Here is a 15167-nt window from a genome sequence, read left to right as displayed (position 1 = left end):
GCTCAGATGGTAAAGAATCTGTCTGCAATGCAGGAGACAGGAGTTCTATATCTGGGTCAGAAAGATCCCCTGGAGAAAGGAATGACTACTCACTCCAGTATTCTTGTCTGGAGAACCCCATGGACAGAGGAGTCCCATGGGGTTGCAGAGTTGGACATGACTGAACGACTAACACAAGCCCACATATACTAACCTGACACTCCAAAGGTGACTCCCCAAAGCTAACTCTCCTTTCAAGTTTGCTATGTATGTTTTCAACAGTGACAGAGTATAAGAATAATCTGTATGGAATATTCTGACACTTAAAGAATTTGAGCATCTTCATAAGCCAATCAGTAGGTCACTGGGCAAAACTGAGGCCTGAAACCAAGGAAACAATATCTTAGGGAATCAGCTAGTTTCCAAACACTGTATTCTTTCATTTCAGCTAGTCCTGATCTTAGTTTTGACTTTGAGATAGGATGTTTTTCAGTGACAAAGATTTGAGGCAGGTATACTGGATGCAGATGTCCTTCAGAGGCAGAATGAGTCGTTCTACGCCCATAAACTAGGATTTGAATATCAGATTCCACTCCAGTCTTAAACTCTTTTATTAAGGGCCTATATAATTTACCGTAGTGATTCAGATGTCATGGACTTAATGGATGAGTACTGGGAGACCCTGTACTCAATTTCCTTGTGCCATTTCTCCATTAAAGCCACGCACTGGGTAGTTTTCTAAAGGGCCTGAGAGAATTGGGCAATTCATTGAATTTGCTCTGCTGCATTAAAATAGCAGTCCATTGGGTTCCACTTATATTTCATTGCAGAGATCAATACAGTACTCCATTCAATGCAGAAGAAGTTTAAAGTCATCTCTGCTTTGCACGAGACTTTGAGTCAGAGGTCAGTTTAAATTTTATTCCCAAGTCTATAGAGATTTCTTCAGGATCATCTAGCCTTGGGGCACTGATCAAAACTATGCCACAGAAAGAAAGGAAAAGACAGGTCTGCTATGGTCCTGCTGTCCTTTCTGGAAAGGCAAATACATTTTATAAGATTGAAACAAACAAACAAAAAAACTTAATTGTCTTGTTCTTCAAAATGACTAAACTTACAAACTTCCACATGTGATGACTATGTTAAAGAGAGTTGGATATATAATTAAAGTTCAATAAATGCCTATAATATTAGTAGGACTTTTTTTGAGCTTGAAGCCGATTAGGCAACTGAATTTGTTTGGGCCCAAGAGTGCCAATTTCACTTGTCCAGAATAGTTGGTCATGCCTGGAAGAATGGATGGCACATTCATTCCTTAGTGTGGTTGTAAACAGTGGCCAAATATAAATGCTGAAATCTGTGTCTATTTAAAGTAACATTCTTGATCATTTATACTCTCTAAACATGTCTCATCATTTCTCTTCAATACTAGTCTGCTATAGAAAATAAGACCAAATGTGAAGCAAAATTGAGGCCTGAAACCAAGGAAACAATGTCTTAGGGAATCAAGCTAGTTTTCACTGTATTCTTTCATTTCAGCTAGTCCTGATCTTGGTTTTGACTTTGAGATAGGATGTTTTTCAATGACAAAGATTTGAGGCAGATATACTTGAGAAGCAAGAAACCCCCAAATACATGTATACTATGCTATCAATTTTATATTTTGCCTTCAGGCAGCAGCTCTCAATAGCCCATTTTTATTTCAGGGGAAATAGCCAAACCCAATTTCACAGGTAAAACAAAGTCAGTTTTCACCACAAATCTACCTATTTATAAACAGGATGTCCAACCTTGAAGTAGAAAGTGCTTTATTCTTACACAAAAGGTCAGAGACATCTGGCCTCAATATTGTTTCAAGTTCTGTTGGCTGTAAAACATTTTCTCTCTTTGAGAACTTAAATGTTGAAGTACAAGTTAGGAAAATTGCCAATCTTGTCCTAGTTAACTGAGCTGAAATTTATTTCTAATATTTGTTCTCTTATAATTTAATAGCAGTCTAACAATATCCAACTTCCTTTTAGCATTTTGTATCAAAGTATAATAAAAAGATACGGTAAAGGGGCTTTTAGCAGGGGATAAAAACTTTATGAGCATGAAGTCTCTAGTTAAATGCTTGTGGATGCTTATTTAGCTGTTTTTCTTCATTAAATATGAATTATAGCTCTTTAAATGCTGATTTGGAAATCAGGAAGGTTTAGTTTTACTCTACTGCTTTATATCCACAGGCAACATAAATCTATTTAAAAGCTGATTTAAGAAAGCAACATGAGGAAGTGAATTGCTGGTGATTTGATCCCTTGAATTTTGCATGCTACATAATCAGAATCAGGTTGTACTGAGTACCAAAAATGTTTATTTGAATGTGATTGAAAAAGACAATTATTTCTTAAAAGGCATAAAATGAGTAGCGGTGGAGTTCAGGGCCTCTTGGCAACACTAAACGCATGTAAAGTACTTAGAACTCAACCAATGCCCACATCAAAGATACATTGGGTAAGTAGAAAGCCTAATATGAGACAATCTACCTGAAAGCAGTTTGTTTTTTTTAAATATCGCTAGGTTATTGTCTCCTTTATAAGAAAATATTGATAACTAGTAAAATTACAACCAAAAATGCAAAAATACATTTGAATTATAATCTTAATACTGAAAGCAAATAATATTTGTGGTTAATAAGCTTTAAACTAATAGTTTAAAGTAGGGCAAGGTTTTATTATCACACACCATACTTAGCAACGTGGTATCCTAACTCAACATGCCACTATTTTCAAATCTTCCACAATTCAAAGCAAAGCAATGAGGTACAGAACTTTATTTTGGACTATCCTACAGTAACATATTATCCAAAGTGACATCAAGAATTGATGGAACTGGAATGTATGCTGTGGTATCGACAGTGTTGTTTTAATAGTTTTCTCACTCTAAGTGAAGTGACACAAACTGAGTTACTTCCCATTTGCCTGCAAAAGAAAAATTGACTTTTCATGCACAGTGTACTAACAAGCAATCTCTCTTCCCATTCTTTCACTACAAGCTGAATAAACACATGAAAACAAAAGAGAGATTTTTAAATCTTTTTTTTTTTTTTTATTTCACTACAGGATGATCAGAGTCCAGTAAATTCTTTCTTTTGATTAACAGTTGTATGTCCAGTTATGGATCTTATGAGACACTGTCAACTTAAACTATTTAGAACAAGAACACTATGACAGCAATTTCTGACAGCTTTTCTTCTGGTTTATACATAAATCACCTTTGCCAACACACAATAGCATATGTAGATGTCAGGTACATCTTTTTGGAAATAAGCAAAAGATAGAGGAGATATATTTTCAGAACCTTTCATTTTTTACTAGTAAAAAAGAGTCAGTCACTCACCATTAAATCAATTCTGTTTAGTTTTTTTTTTTCCTTTGAAGAGGAAGGGGACATTGTATTACACAGTTGTTCAAAGAACCAAACTCTTGAGGAATGGCTAACTGTTCAGAATACAAACTGAAAAAAAAAAAAAAATACTTGCAAGACAAGTATGCAAATTTATGACTCCAATTTGTAACTGGAAATCATGGTAATCTTCTAGTTAAAGTAATGTTTGTTTATAACCTGCTGAATAGGGAGCCATTCAATGGTGGGTATGATAGTTGCAGAAGTTTTTTCACTAAAAACATAAAATAAAATTCTCCTTTCTGTTCCATCTAAATCACTCAGCTCATGTTTCAGAATTCAGACTGGTTTGCATGTCAAAATTAGATTCATTGTACTGGCTAAATTACTTCTAAGTTTAAGATAATGAATGGAGAAGCCAAGTTTGAAGGAACACAAAACAGACGTGAAAAGAAATGGGCTACAAGCCTCTACTTTATAAATTACTGAAAAAGAACTACTCCTTAGTAAATATAATTATTATTATCACTAAATACTGATAAGATGACAATTACCCGGGTTAACTGAATAACTGGTTCTTTGACTGAACAAGCCATTCCCCAAATCCTCCCAGCCATAAGGGGTTTTATGGAGAACCAAAGGTAAAAGAAGGGATGAGTAGTTTACTGAAGGTTCTGCCACTCATACCTAAGGATGCTCTTCACACACTGGAGTCATTTGGTTGACTGTTTTAACAGTGGTGAGACAGTTTTCACAAGTTTCTCACAGGAAGGGTCAATATGTTGTTGAGGAAGAGGGAAGGGAACAGAGACAGAGACACACAACAATCTTAGGCCAATCATTTAATACACTATTCTACGTTAGGAAAAAATGGCTTTTCCTTTCAGATAACTGGCCCACCTTCCTTCAAATAAAAAGAGATGTCTTCTGAATCAGTTCCCATTCTAGCTACTGAATTCTGTCTCATCATTGCTAAATTAGACTCCCTGTTCTTACAGAGGCATCTCTACTCTTGCCACTTTCGATTGATCCTTTTGTCCAAATCTTTTTATCTTTCATTAAAAAAAAATAAGCATCTGATTTGACTATCCATCTTCCATTATGACACAGCTCACAGTTCATTCCATTAGTATATTCCTTTATAGTTCTAAGAGCTTCATCTGCTTACTTTATTCCTGCTTTACTGCACAAAAGATGTTAGGTGATTATGAAAGTTTACTATAACCTGGTATTTCCTCAATTTTAAAGACATTCAACAGGGCCTGAAATATGCTTATTACTATACATAGATTATGTATATATCATAGATGATAAAATATGTCCTATTTCTTTCTTGGGAGTTAGCCACGGCCAGAAAAAAAGAAGCAATAAGGTGGAAATCAGTATAGAATGAGAAAATATCCAGGCCCATGTTGCAGAGGACAGTGAATCAAGTGTCATGTTGAATTTCACTTCTTTCTCCAAATTTCTCCATTCCTTCCATGAAGAATGCTGACAATAGAGTGTTAAGATTAGTTGGGAAACCAGAACATTGTTAAGGACAGGACTTAGAGTGGAAACAGTAAACACTTAGCCAATCCATATCAGCACTTGCATATTTCGTGGTATCTTTGAGGCATTTTGGTAAAAGAAAGCTCACTAGACCTACTATACTTATTTCCTCTTGCAGCTTCCTGGTCACATTAATGCATTGCACATTATGAGAGTAAACTGCAAAGAAACAAATATTTTATAGCAAAGAACTCTGCTTTTCTCATTGCTCTACTTATAGCCTTGATTTTTAAAACTGATTCAAAGTGCCCTTGATTTAACCATCAACTTTAATGAACACCTACAACAGACTGTGTAAAGTCAAGTCCCTCATTGAGAATAGTTTCAACAAACAAAGCATTTAATGTGGGTAGGGCACTACAAAAAGATAACTTAGACCCAGATCCTATCAAAGATATATAAAGTCTAAAACAGTATACTTAGTCAACAAAAATGTCAATTTCTATAACATGAGAACAGGTTAAGTCAAGTCTTGTAAAAGAATATTAGAAGCGATTTATAATAATTTAGGGAAGGGATTCACTTGATTGGAGGAACAGCAAATCTAGAGTTCAAAGATTTCTTCACAAAGAAAATATTTGAAAAAGGAGCAAATGATGAACTGATGAAGAGACAGAAGATAAGAGGCCTTAAAAATGATCCATGAAAGCAGGATGCTTATGCGTTGTATGGCAGTCATTAGGCCCATTGATTGAACACTGCAGTGACTGTTCAGAAAAAGGCAGGAGGGAATGGGCTTGAATGAGAAGATTTAGAAGAGCCACTGCAGGGAATGTGGTGGGAAGACAATGTAAATAAATGGTCAATCCACTAAGCACTGGTTTTATAATTGTGCCTCATACCCACAATTCTTTTCAGTAACTGATCAATTACTCAGTGCTCTACAATTACCATTCATCCCTAGTGATTGATTTGGTTTACATTTCAACTGAAGTACCACCCAGAATTCGTTCATAAGTCATTTCTCAGTTAACTTGCCACTCTTCAGTAAGGATTCTCAGATTCCAAATATCAAGTTAAAAATTAACATTTGTTCTGCCTGTGACAAATTTTAATTCTTAAGAAAACACTGAATTATATGGTGTATACCAGTTGAAAGAAGGGAGGCTGCCTGACAAGGTTTCATAGGTAATAAGTCATACAGTTAAAAATGGAATTCAGTCTATATTCTCCAAGTCCAGAATAAGAAGCAATATTTCTCCTAAGGAAACACAGAAGCTGATGGTGACTATGAGCCATTTATTTAAAATATATTTTAAAGAAAGGAATGAGCCCCTTTAGGAAAACTCAAGTAATGATTCATGACGAAAAATCCTTCCATGCTGAGGACCTGCAGGAGTCAGAATGGCAAGGGCCCTGGGTCTACCTTAGACCTGAGTGTATCTCCGGGCCACTGGAGTGCAGACTTCAATTCCTTGAGCTAATTGAGGTGAAACCAAAATGACTTTTGTGATGAAGCCATGGTGGGATGGCTGGCCCCGGGGAAATGTGAATTTTCCTAACCTCTAATTAATTCTTAATTGATGAATCCAACTGAAATACAAGAGAAAAGAAAGAAACAAATGCAATACCTAATAGAAAAGTCCCACTCGCCCCACCCAACTCACTGCTAGTCTCAAGTTTGTCTCATTAGGATTATGAAGAAAAATGAAACCTCTTGGAGCCTAATGCAAAATTGTGTGCCAGACTTGTTTATCCCTTTGTAGTTATATCAGGCATTGCTCAAAGGAAGCGGGCAAAACAGCATTTTGGAGTTTATGAGGAAAATCATTCTCCAATTTTCTCAGAATTCAAATGAAAGCTGTGGTTTGAAGCCACTGAAACAGAATTAAATGTGAAGTTTAGAAGGGATTAATTTCATAAATTTCTTAAGTTGTTGATGGAACCATCTGGCAGTTTGAGAGATAACCATTAAAGTCAATACAAGAAAATTTCTTTTGTAAGATTATAATGACTGAATATTATAACAGCGGAAGAATAAAAATTAATGCATATTTTATCATTGAAAACAAATGCTCTGGACTTTAAAGTCATAGGGGATTTCTTCTCACTTCTAAAGGAAAGCAACTAATGTGTGATGCACACCCTCAAGCATCACAGAGGTGCCCTCTCCTTTGACCTTTATGGAGAGCTGCAAAAGAATTTCCACCTGCACTTTTCTGAGGAGAAATTGTGCCCCCCAAAATTTAGGTGATATTCAATGTACTACAAAGTATAAACTGTACACAAGACATTTTCACTAAGATCATTCTTGCTCAGTCACTGTGTGCCACACAATTGCACTGCTTTCTTTATCAAACGATACCATTTATCAGGTAGTTACAGGTGAGGACCAGGGATTTCATTATAATTAACCGCTTAGGTGTTTCTGGGCAATCTGAAAGTCAGTGATTTTCCAAGTGTTTTCATATAAGTTCTCCCATTAGTTTCTCAATCCAGTCCTGACTAAACTTCATTATCATTACTATTTTATGGAAAGGAATATGTTTTATTTCAAGGCAATTTGACTCACAGACAAAAGCTGCTGCTGCTGCTGCTAAGTCGCTTCAGTCGTGTCCGACTCTGTGCGACCCCATAGACGGCAGCCCACCACGCTCCCCCGTCCCTGGGATTCTCCAGGCAAGAATACTGGAGTGGGTTGCCATTTCCTTCTCCAGTGCATGAAAGGGAAAAGTGAAAGTGAAGTCGCTCAGTCGTGTCCGACTCTCAGCGACCCCATGGACTGTAGCCTACCAGGCTCCTCCGTCCATGGGATTTTCCAGGCAAGAGTACTGGAATGGGGTGCCATTGCCTTCTCCCACAGACAAAAGCAATGGTCCTTAAATTGGATATTCATTAAAATCCCCTGAAAACCAAGAACACCTGCAGATACTGGGGAAAAAATATTTCCTTTAGGTTGGGGCCCATTTATCTGTATTTTAATCAAGTCCCCAAATGTTTCTGGTACCTCTTAAAATCTTCTAAATGTACTAAAATAGGGTGGTCTTAACACAGAATGGTCAAGCAGCCTACCCAAACTATAATGCTTGAGAATGAATTCCAGCTCTTAGCAAATGTGCAATATGTAACCTCACATGAGCTATTTAATCTCTTCACAGATCAGTTTTCTCACCTGCAAAATGGAGTAGTAAATAATAACTATGTCATAAAATTCTTGTGAGGGCAAATGAATTCATACATTCTGAGAAGAGCATCTGGCATTTCTAAATGCCCCATAAAAAACAGCAGTTGTTCATCCAATATTTCATGTAAGGAAGCAAAATTAAAGGGCTTTGTGATGCCGCCAGAGTATAGCAGCCACTACACGCTTTCCACTCTTTCAAGAACAGAACATCTTCCACAGATGTCCACCAGGACTCAAGAAATACTTGAGTTACCAGGCAGGAATAGGGTTTTTAATTACATTAATTACGCACAGGGGGCCAAAATTTCCCCTGCTACTGTGGATAACCCCAACCACCCTTCTGCTTGTGCAGTCACTGTATACCTTCATCTCAGTTTTTCTGCAAGTGGCTACTCTAACATCTCAGCCAATTTCCTCCACAGCCCATTCACAACACAACTCTAGCAAGCAATGTCAATATTTTCTTTACACAGCTATCATGAGTGATTTAAAATAGCAATATAACATATGACTCATATCCTAGGTATTTCTCTATCACAACCTCTAAAAATGTCAAAACAGTGATACCTGGAACCAGTTTTAGGCAGCCTTTCCCAAGAAACTAGAGCTCACATGGGTTAAACTGTTTGACCAAAGTCACACCACCAGTAGAAATACCCCTGAAACTCCTGAATCCTGCCTTGGAGGGCAAGTAGAGATCATAGGAAGGGGCAGCCCACTCCAGGTTGGTTAATGGTGGTCATTTTCATAAGCAAGGGAACTTACCAGGTTCTTCTTTGTGCAGCCAAAAGCTAAGGAGATCTCTGAACCAGCGACTAAACCAGGGTCCTCTTGCTTGACGTCTCGCGAGCTAAAACGCTGCGATGTAGAGGTGTGCCGCAAAGACAGGGTTCATTCGCAAAACAGGCAAGGGAAGAAATGGGAGAACAAATCTCGAACCCACCTCCCTGAAGGCAAGGCTAAAGAGGAGAGAAGTAGCGCGGTGTGAGGCCCTCAGGAAAGGGAAAAGGTGACTTGAGAAAAAGTGCGCTCAGTGTCTTTCTGCGCGGGTTTAACTAGGCTCCAGGCAGCCACACGTTCTGAAGTGGTTTGCAGCCCTCTGAAATCAAGAGCGTGGAAGACTTTCACGCATGCTCAGTTGAAGTGTTTGTGGTCCTATTTAGGCTAAACCGGCTCAGGTGAAACTAGACACAGCTGACTCCAAGTTCTTGGAAAATAACTCAGGCAAACATCTTATTGTTCAAGTGACATGCTGATTGGAGGACATGCAAGTCTTAAGACAACCTTGATTAGTGAAGGCAGGTGAAATGGTTTAACCCATGCTTTAAAACCTACTTGCCAGAATCTTTACAGTTTATATGGGGCCTTACCAGGGTTCGTTCTCATATAACATTCAGATGGCCTCAACAACATATTGTTCTTTCAAGTCTGCATCCTTGAAATGGCTGCGAGCATGGGGATAGCAGAACAGACAGTCCAAGGACAGAGGAAGAGATCCAGCTCTCTGGTCAACGGCTGACATGTCCTCTGCATGACCTCTTTCAACAAACCTATATGGTGTACTTTGCCCAGTCCAGCACTGACCCCCTCAGCTGTTCAGAGAACTACTCTGTAATGCTCTACCAAGTCTCACCCACGCTCTGTACATCTTCTCCTCCTCACTTCCACCTCTGCTCTGCCTAACGCTGCTTTGGCCACCACGGTTCTGTAGCCTTGGTATTTCTTATGAAATTAGATGCCAAGCTTGTGATTGGTCCTAACAGTCTCTTCAAATTACTTTCTCTCCACCTTTCCAAACTCACCATCACTCCACAGCATTTTTCGGATTCCTGAAATCTCCAAACTGCACTTTTTTGTCTCTCCTCTTCCTGCATTATCTGCCTGGAACTACTGCCCACACTGACCTTTGGTCTGCAATGCTACTATTCTTCGAGACGTTTCTAAGAACCGTTAATAATTATCTATGGAGACAAAAGGTAGGATCTCTGTATTCCTTTTGGCATTGAATTTTGAGTTTATTTTGAATAATAAATAAATGAATCATTCATTTTGGTTTTCTATAAATTTTTCCAAATAAAAACCAAGAAACAACTTTGGGCTGTTTTAAACGAATGGTATCTTGGGCATACCAGAGTTGTTGACTGGCATGGGGAAAATTCTGTACTACTCACAGAATGTGGTTACTGAAAGTCACTACATTTATTTATCCACAATTGAGTTACTCAGTTACATATTTAGCAAACATCTATTGAGTGCCTCTGTATGTCAGGCACTGTCCTCAATGCTAGGGTACCATCCTGAACCACAGACATGTACTCTGCTCACACAGAGTATACATTCTTGTTAGAGAAACCTAAAAACAAAGAGAGAACAATAAATAAAACTGTAATTTCTGTTACCTGTAAGGGATATGGAGAAAATAAAAGTATTATAATGGTGAAGAAGATATGCAAATTTAAAATGAGTAGATCAAAATGAGTAGAATAGAACAAGATATGCTAATTTAAAGGCATATCTAAGAGAAGTTTGAGCTGAGGTTTGAATTATGAGGAATCACCAAAGCAAAGAACTTTTGAGGGGTATTCGGGGGAAGGTAGCTTACTTCAGGAATAGGAAAAACAAGACTGAGGCAGAAACAAGTTTGAATTCTTGCAGGAAAATATAGGAGGCCAAGGTATCTAGATGACAGTGAGCAGGGCTCAGAGTTGTATAAGATGAAGTCAGAGAAATCAGAAGGAGGCAGACTCTGCAGGGCCTTAGGGCTAAGATAGCAATTTAAAATTCTATGGTTAACAGTGACAATGATCAGACAGATTTAAAAAATGAAAAAGAATAGCAGGTCTACTATGTATGTGGGGAAAGGATCACAGACGTGAGAGTGGAAACAGAGGAGGCTACTGCAATAGTTTACGAAGCAATGATAGCATTCATTCTGAACAAACTACATTTTCTCTACAGGGCCAATTAACAAAACAAAACTAGAGCATGGTTTGCAGGAGCAGATGTTGTGGCTTCCACTTGCTCTGCCCAGTACTTAAGTGTGAGGACACTCTGTCCAAGAGCTCTTACAAAGCCCTCATCCTTTCCACCAATTTTTCTGAATCTTTTCAAGGAGAAACAACAACTGGATGAGCTCAACCGGTGTGCACTCCTACGTGGCATCAATTCCCTGTGTGCAAATCAGCCCATCCTTGAACAAGGGACCTACCTTGTATTTTGTCATCTCATTGGCCTAAGTACACCTGCTCCACTGTTTGCACAAAGTACTTATTTCAGGAAGGCAAGAGTCATTACAGTGCATTCTCTGTGTGGGGAGCTCTGTGAGTGACATCTGAGAAATGGAGTAATGAGCAAAGCCCCTTGTGAGTGCTGAGGTTTTGCAGCTGTGCCCATTCAATAATGGGTTTGAGGTAAAAGTGTTTCTTAGAGAATTTCTTTAAAAAAAAAAAAAAAGCTTTCTCTCCCAGCAGCAATGACCTATTTCTGAACTGTCATCAACTTATCAACATTTTAGCTAAATGAGAGTACATACTTGTAAGTATTCATTAATACCTACAGGTAGGGTAAATATATCAACTTATCAGCATTCTGTGGTAAATATGATGAGAGCTAAAAGTGATATTATGTAAAATTTAGGGTTCTCTTTTGCCTACTTACTATTACTTACTACTTAGTAGCCAGAACACAATTAGCATTTTTTTTAATCACAGAATTCTAGAACTGGACAGCATGATATGACAATCTGGCTACAGTAAGAGTCATGTTTAAAACCTGCAATGCAGTGAAGCAATACTCTAGAGTTGTAAAGATGAAGATGGAAAAATTAAAACCAAAGTTTGTACCAAAAACCATGCTGCCTGCTTAGTTCAAATGAAGGCAAATTAGATGTTTGTGAAAGAAACTAAATGGCACGAAAAGAGACTAAGGAAGCAAAAGTTACTTAAATATTCATATAGGACCTTTAGATTATTTATTTGCCAGCTTAAGAGATTCATTTATACCTGAAGGTAAAAAAAAATTTAAGTAATAATTGTCTGCAATTGAGAATAAACTATTACAGAATTCTTAACATAAGTAAAGCAGTCTTTACCAAAAATGGAGAAAATTCAATATCAAAGGAACTTCAAAATGTCATGGAAAATTTTGTTGTATTATACTCATTCATTCACCTTTATAGTAAAAGTTTGAGCAAATCACATTAGTAGAACTAGTTAGGCATCAATAGTTTAATACAGGTAAATAATTGTTTTGTTTACTATTTACCAGAGAATATAGAGAGAAGAACTAACTAGAGGCAAGGGACTCGCAGAAACATATTTATGAATATACTTCTGGTAGGTTTAAATATATCCTCAAGAATATAAATTAGAAAAATTTTCAAGATACAGTGAAAAAAACAATATTGATGATTTGTAACAGCTGTTATACTGGTAGCTACATTAACAACCTCCCATGAGTTATTCATTCACTCATTCTGTTTCATTATATCATGTATGCCTGGTTTAAGGGATCTCTGGGGGCCTGGCATAGTCCTGGAGATTGAGAACACAAAAAGGAAGGAGATGAGAAATTTTCCATCAAGGAGCTTTCTGTTCATGATAGTTTTCCTCAACATATGCACACATACACACACACACACACACACACACAATCTGTAATTACTTTCGTAGTGCTTTCAAAAAGTCCAAAAACCATCCACAGACTGATTTATACTTGTATTCTGTTTTAAGAAATAAAAAATTTGAGGAAAAGGCAAAATGTCACCATCCAAACAATGTTACATTCCAATGCTCCATAGAGTACTCCACTGATCTTTGATGGACAGTGGTGTTTGAGCAAGGCTCGAGTTTCAAACCAGAGAAGGCAATGGTAACCCACTCCAGTACTCTTGCCTGGAAAATCCCATGGACAGAGGAGCCTGGTGGGTTGCCGTCTATGGGGTTGCACAGACTCAGACATGACTGAAGTGACTTAGCAGCAGCAGCAACAGCAGCAGAGTTTCAAACAAACACAACCAGGCCAACCTTGTTTGTCTATTGGTTACAGGAAGGAATAAACACCATCAGGCAAAGAAATCCTCCCAGCCAAAGACCCTGAGGGCTCACAGAGCGGTCCAAAATACTGACTTTCCCTGGGTCAACTTGGTGCCTAAGCTACTAAACTTACACGCATCTATAGTTTTAAAGCCAACTATTTGCCCCCAAACTAAGCTTGAAAGAAAAAATGTGAAAGTGTTAATCGTTCAGTTATGTCTGACTCTTTGCAACCCCATGGGCTATTGCCTTCCAAGTTCCTCTATCCATGGAATTCTCCAGGCAAGAATACTGGAGTGGGTAATCATTCCCTCTTCCAGGGGATCTTCTTGACTCAGAGATCAAACCCAGGTCTCCTGCATTGCAGGCAGATTCTTTACTGTCTGAGCCACCAGGGAAGCCCCAAACTAAGCTTTTACAACCCTAAATGTCTCAGGGCACTTTTGGTCTCATTGTAAAATATGGTCATCTTTCTAAAATGAATATTCCCATGATGTGGGTGTGCCTGAGTGTGATGGCGTTATCTCTGCCCTCCTTTTCAACTGTTGTAAAATTTAAACTGTAGTTGTCTATTGTGTGTGTCTATGTGTGTGTGTGCTTGGCACATTTTTTAAAAATTTTTATTCATTTATGTTTCAAGTGTTTATTGAATTTGTTACAATATTGCTTCTATTTCTCATTTTGATTTTTTGGCCGTGAGGCATATGGGATCTTAGCTCCCCGACCAGGGACCAAACCTTCACCCCTTCACTGAAAGATGAAGTCCTAACCACAGGATGGCCAGGGAAGTTCCAGGCACATTTTTTTTTTTTAATCAAGGAAATTAATCGCAATTACAAACTTATAAATCCATCATGAGTTTTTATTTTCACCTTTAAACAATACAGAAAATAATTTTCTAGACTATCACTAATGCTAGATCCTTTAGTACATAACATTCCTGTTTTAGTCTGTTCAGGCTGCTATCAAAAAACACTATAGACTGGATGGCTTATAAACAAAAAAAGTTTACTTCAATCAGTTCTGGGGGCTGGAAGTCCAAGGTCAAGGTGCCAGTAAGGTCAGGTGAGGACTTTCTTCTGAGTTGTATACTTCTCACTGTAAGTTTTACATGGAGAGGTCTTTGGTGTCTCTTTTACGAGATCACTAATCCCAATCATGGGGGCTCCATCCTCATGACATAAGTACCTCTCAAAGTTCTCACCTATTAATACCATAACCTTTGGGGGCTAAGATCTCAACATATGAATTTTGGAGGTGGGGAGAGACATAGCATTCTCTCATATCTCCCAAGCATACAGACTTATGAATTTATAGTATAACTGACAAAATGTCAGTTTTATTTCTGATTTTAAAATATCTCTATAAATTAACAATAGACATATAACTGGTTAACATAAAAGTGAAAAGTATCTTTCAGCAAATAATTAACTTCAAAAGAGATAGCCACTAGCACAAGCATTATGTTAACAATTGCTGCAATTGCTAGCTAATGCAACAGAACAAGAAAGCAAAATAGGAATAAAGCATTTAAAAATCAAAAAGAATGATAAAACATCATCATTATTTATAAATATTATGATACTCTTTTTGGACACAGAAGGTGCAACAGGAAAAAATCAATAGGACAATTCAATAAGGCAGTCTGTCACTAAAATTACATACATAAAAATCAATTACTTGGATGCCTGTATATAATAATGAATTAGGAGATATACTGAAAACTGAATCATATTAACACAACTACACAAGGCTTAAGTTAAACAGTGAATTATAAAGCCTATTAAATATGAAGAAAACTAAAAAAATATACTGAAAAACAGATAAAGCCTGACAATTCAGTACTATTTTGTGATCCTGAATAGCAAAACTAATTTCCATATGGTAGAAATATAAATTCCTCAAATAATTTATAGCTTTAATGTAATTTCAGTAAAACTTTTAACAGTATTTCATTTGATGAAGCTTCCCCCAAATAAAATGTAATGAATTAGTAAACTCCTTAGAAAACTAAATAAGGAAGAAATTGCCCTACCAGATATTAAGATATAATAATGTAAACTTACTAGCTTATATATAGCAAGCTCAGTTAATAG

The 15167-nt window shown here is 37.4% G+C and overlaps 1 protein-coding gene and 1 long non-coding RNA gene across 11 annotated transcripts in view; both read right to left on the bottom strand.

The window, feature by feature from the left end:
• LOC145509796 (uncharacterized) overlaps positions 1-15167 on the bottom strand; it is an 889905-nt gene that overhangs the window by 637327 nt on the left and 237411 nt on the right. For 2 of the 10 annotated variants that reach the window (XM_081499112.1, XM_081499113.1), the window contains exon 1: positions 8804-9145. The exons of the other annotated variants lie outside the window; for them this stretch is intronic. The gene's annotated coding sequence lies outside the window, so the exon portion shown is untranslated. Of the gene's footprint in view, positions 1-8803; positions 9146-15167 lie in introns of those variants that run through there. 10 annotated transcript variants of the gene reach the window in all.
• LOC145511186 (uncharacterized) lies at positions 3104-5510 on the bottom strand. The gene is made up of 2 exons (XR_014057603.1): positions 4589-5510; positions 3104-4237 (listed from the first exon to the last, which is right to left on the bottom strand). It is a non-coding gene; the product is annotated as an uncharacterized LOC145511186 (long non-coding RNA).

Source organism: Giraffa tippelskirchi, chromosome 6 (genome assembly GCF_054371585.1).
Source record: "Giraffa tippelskirchi isolate mGirTip1 chromosome 6, T2T-mGirTip1v1.2.pri, whole genome shotgun sequence".
In the NCBI taxonomy this organism is placed as follows: Eukaryota; Metazoa; Chordata; class Mammalia; order Artiodactyla; family Giraffidae; genus Giraffa; species Giraffa tippelskirchi.
This window is presented reverse-complemented; position numbering and strand designations above follow the sequence as displayed.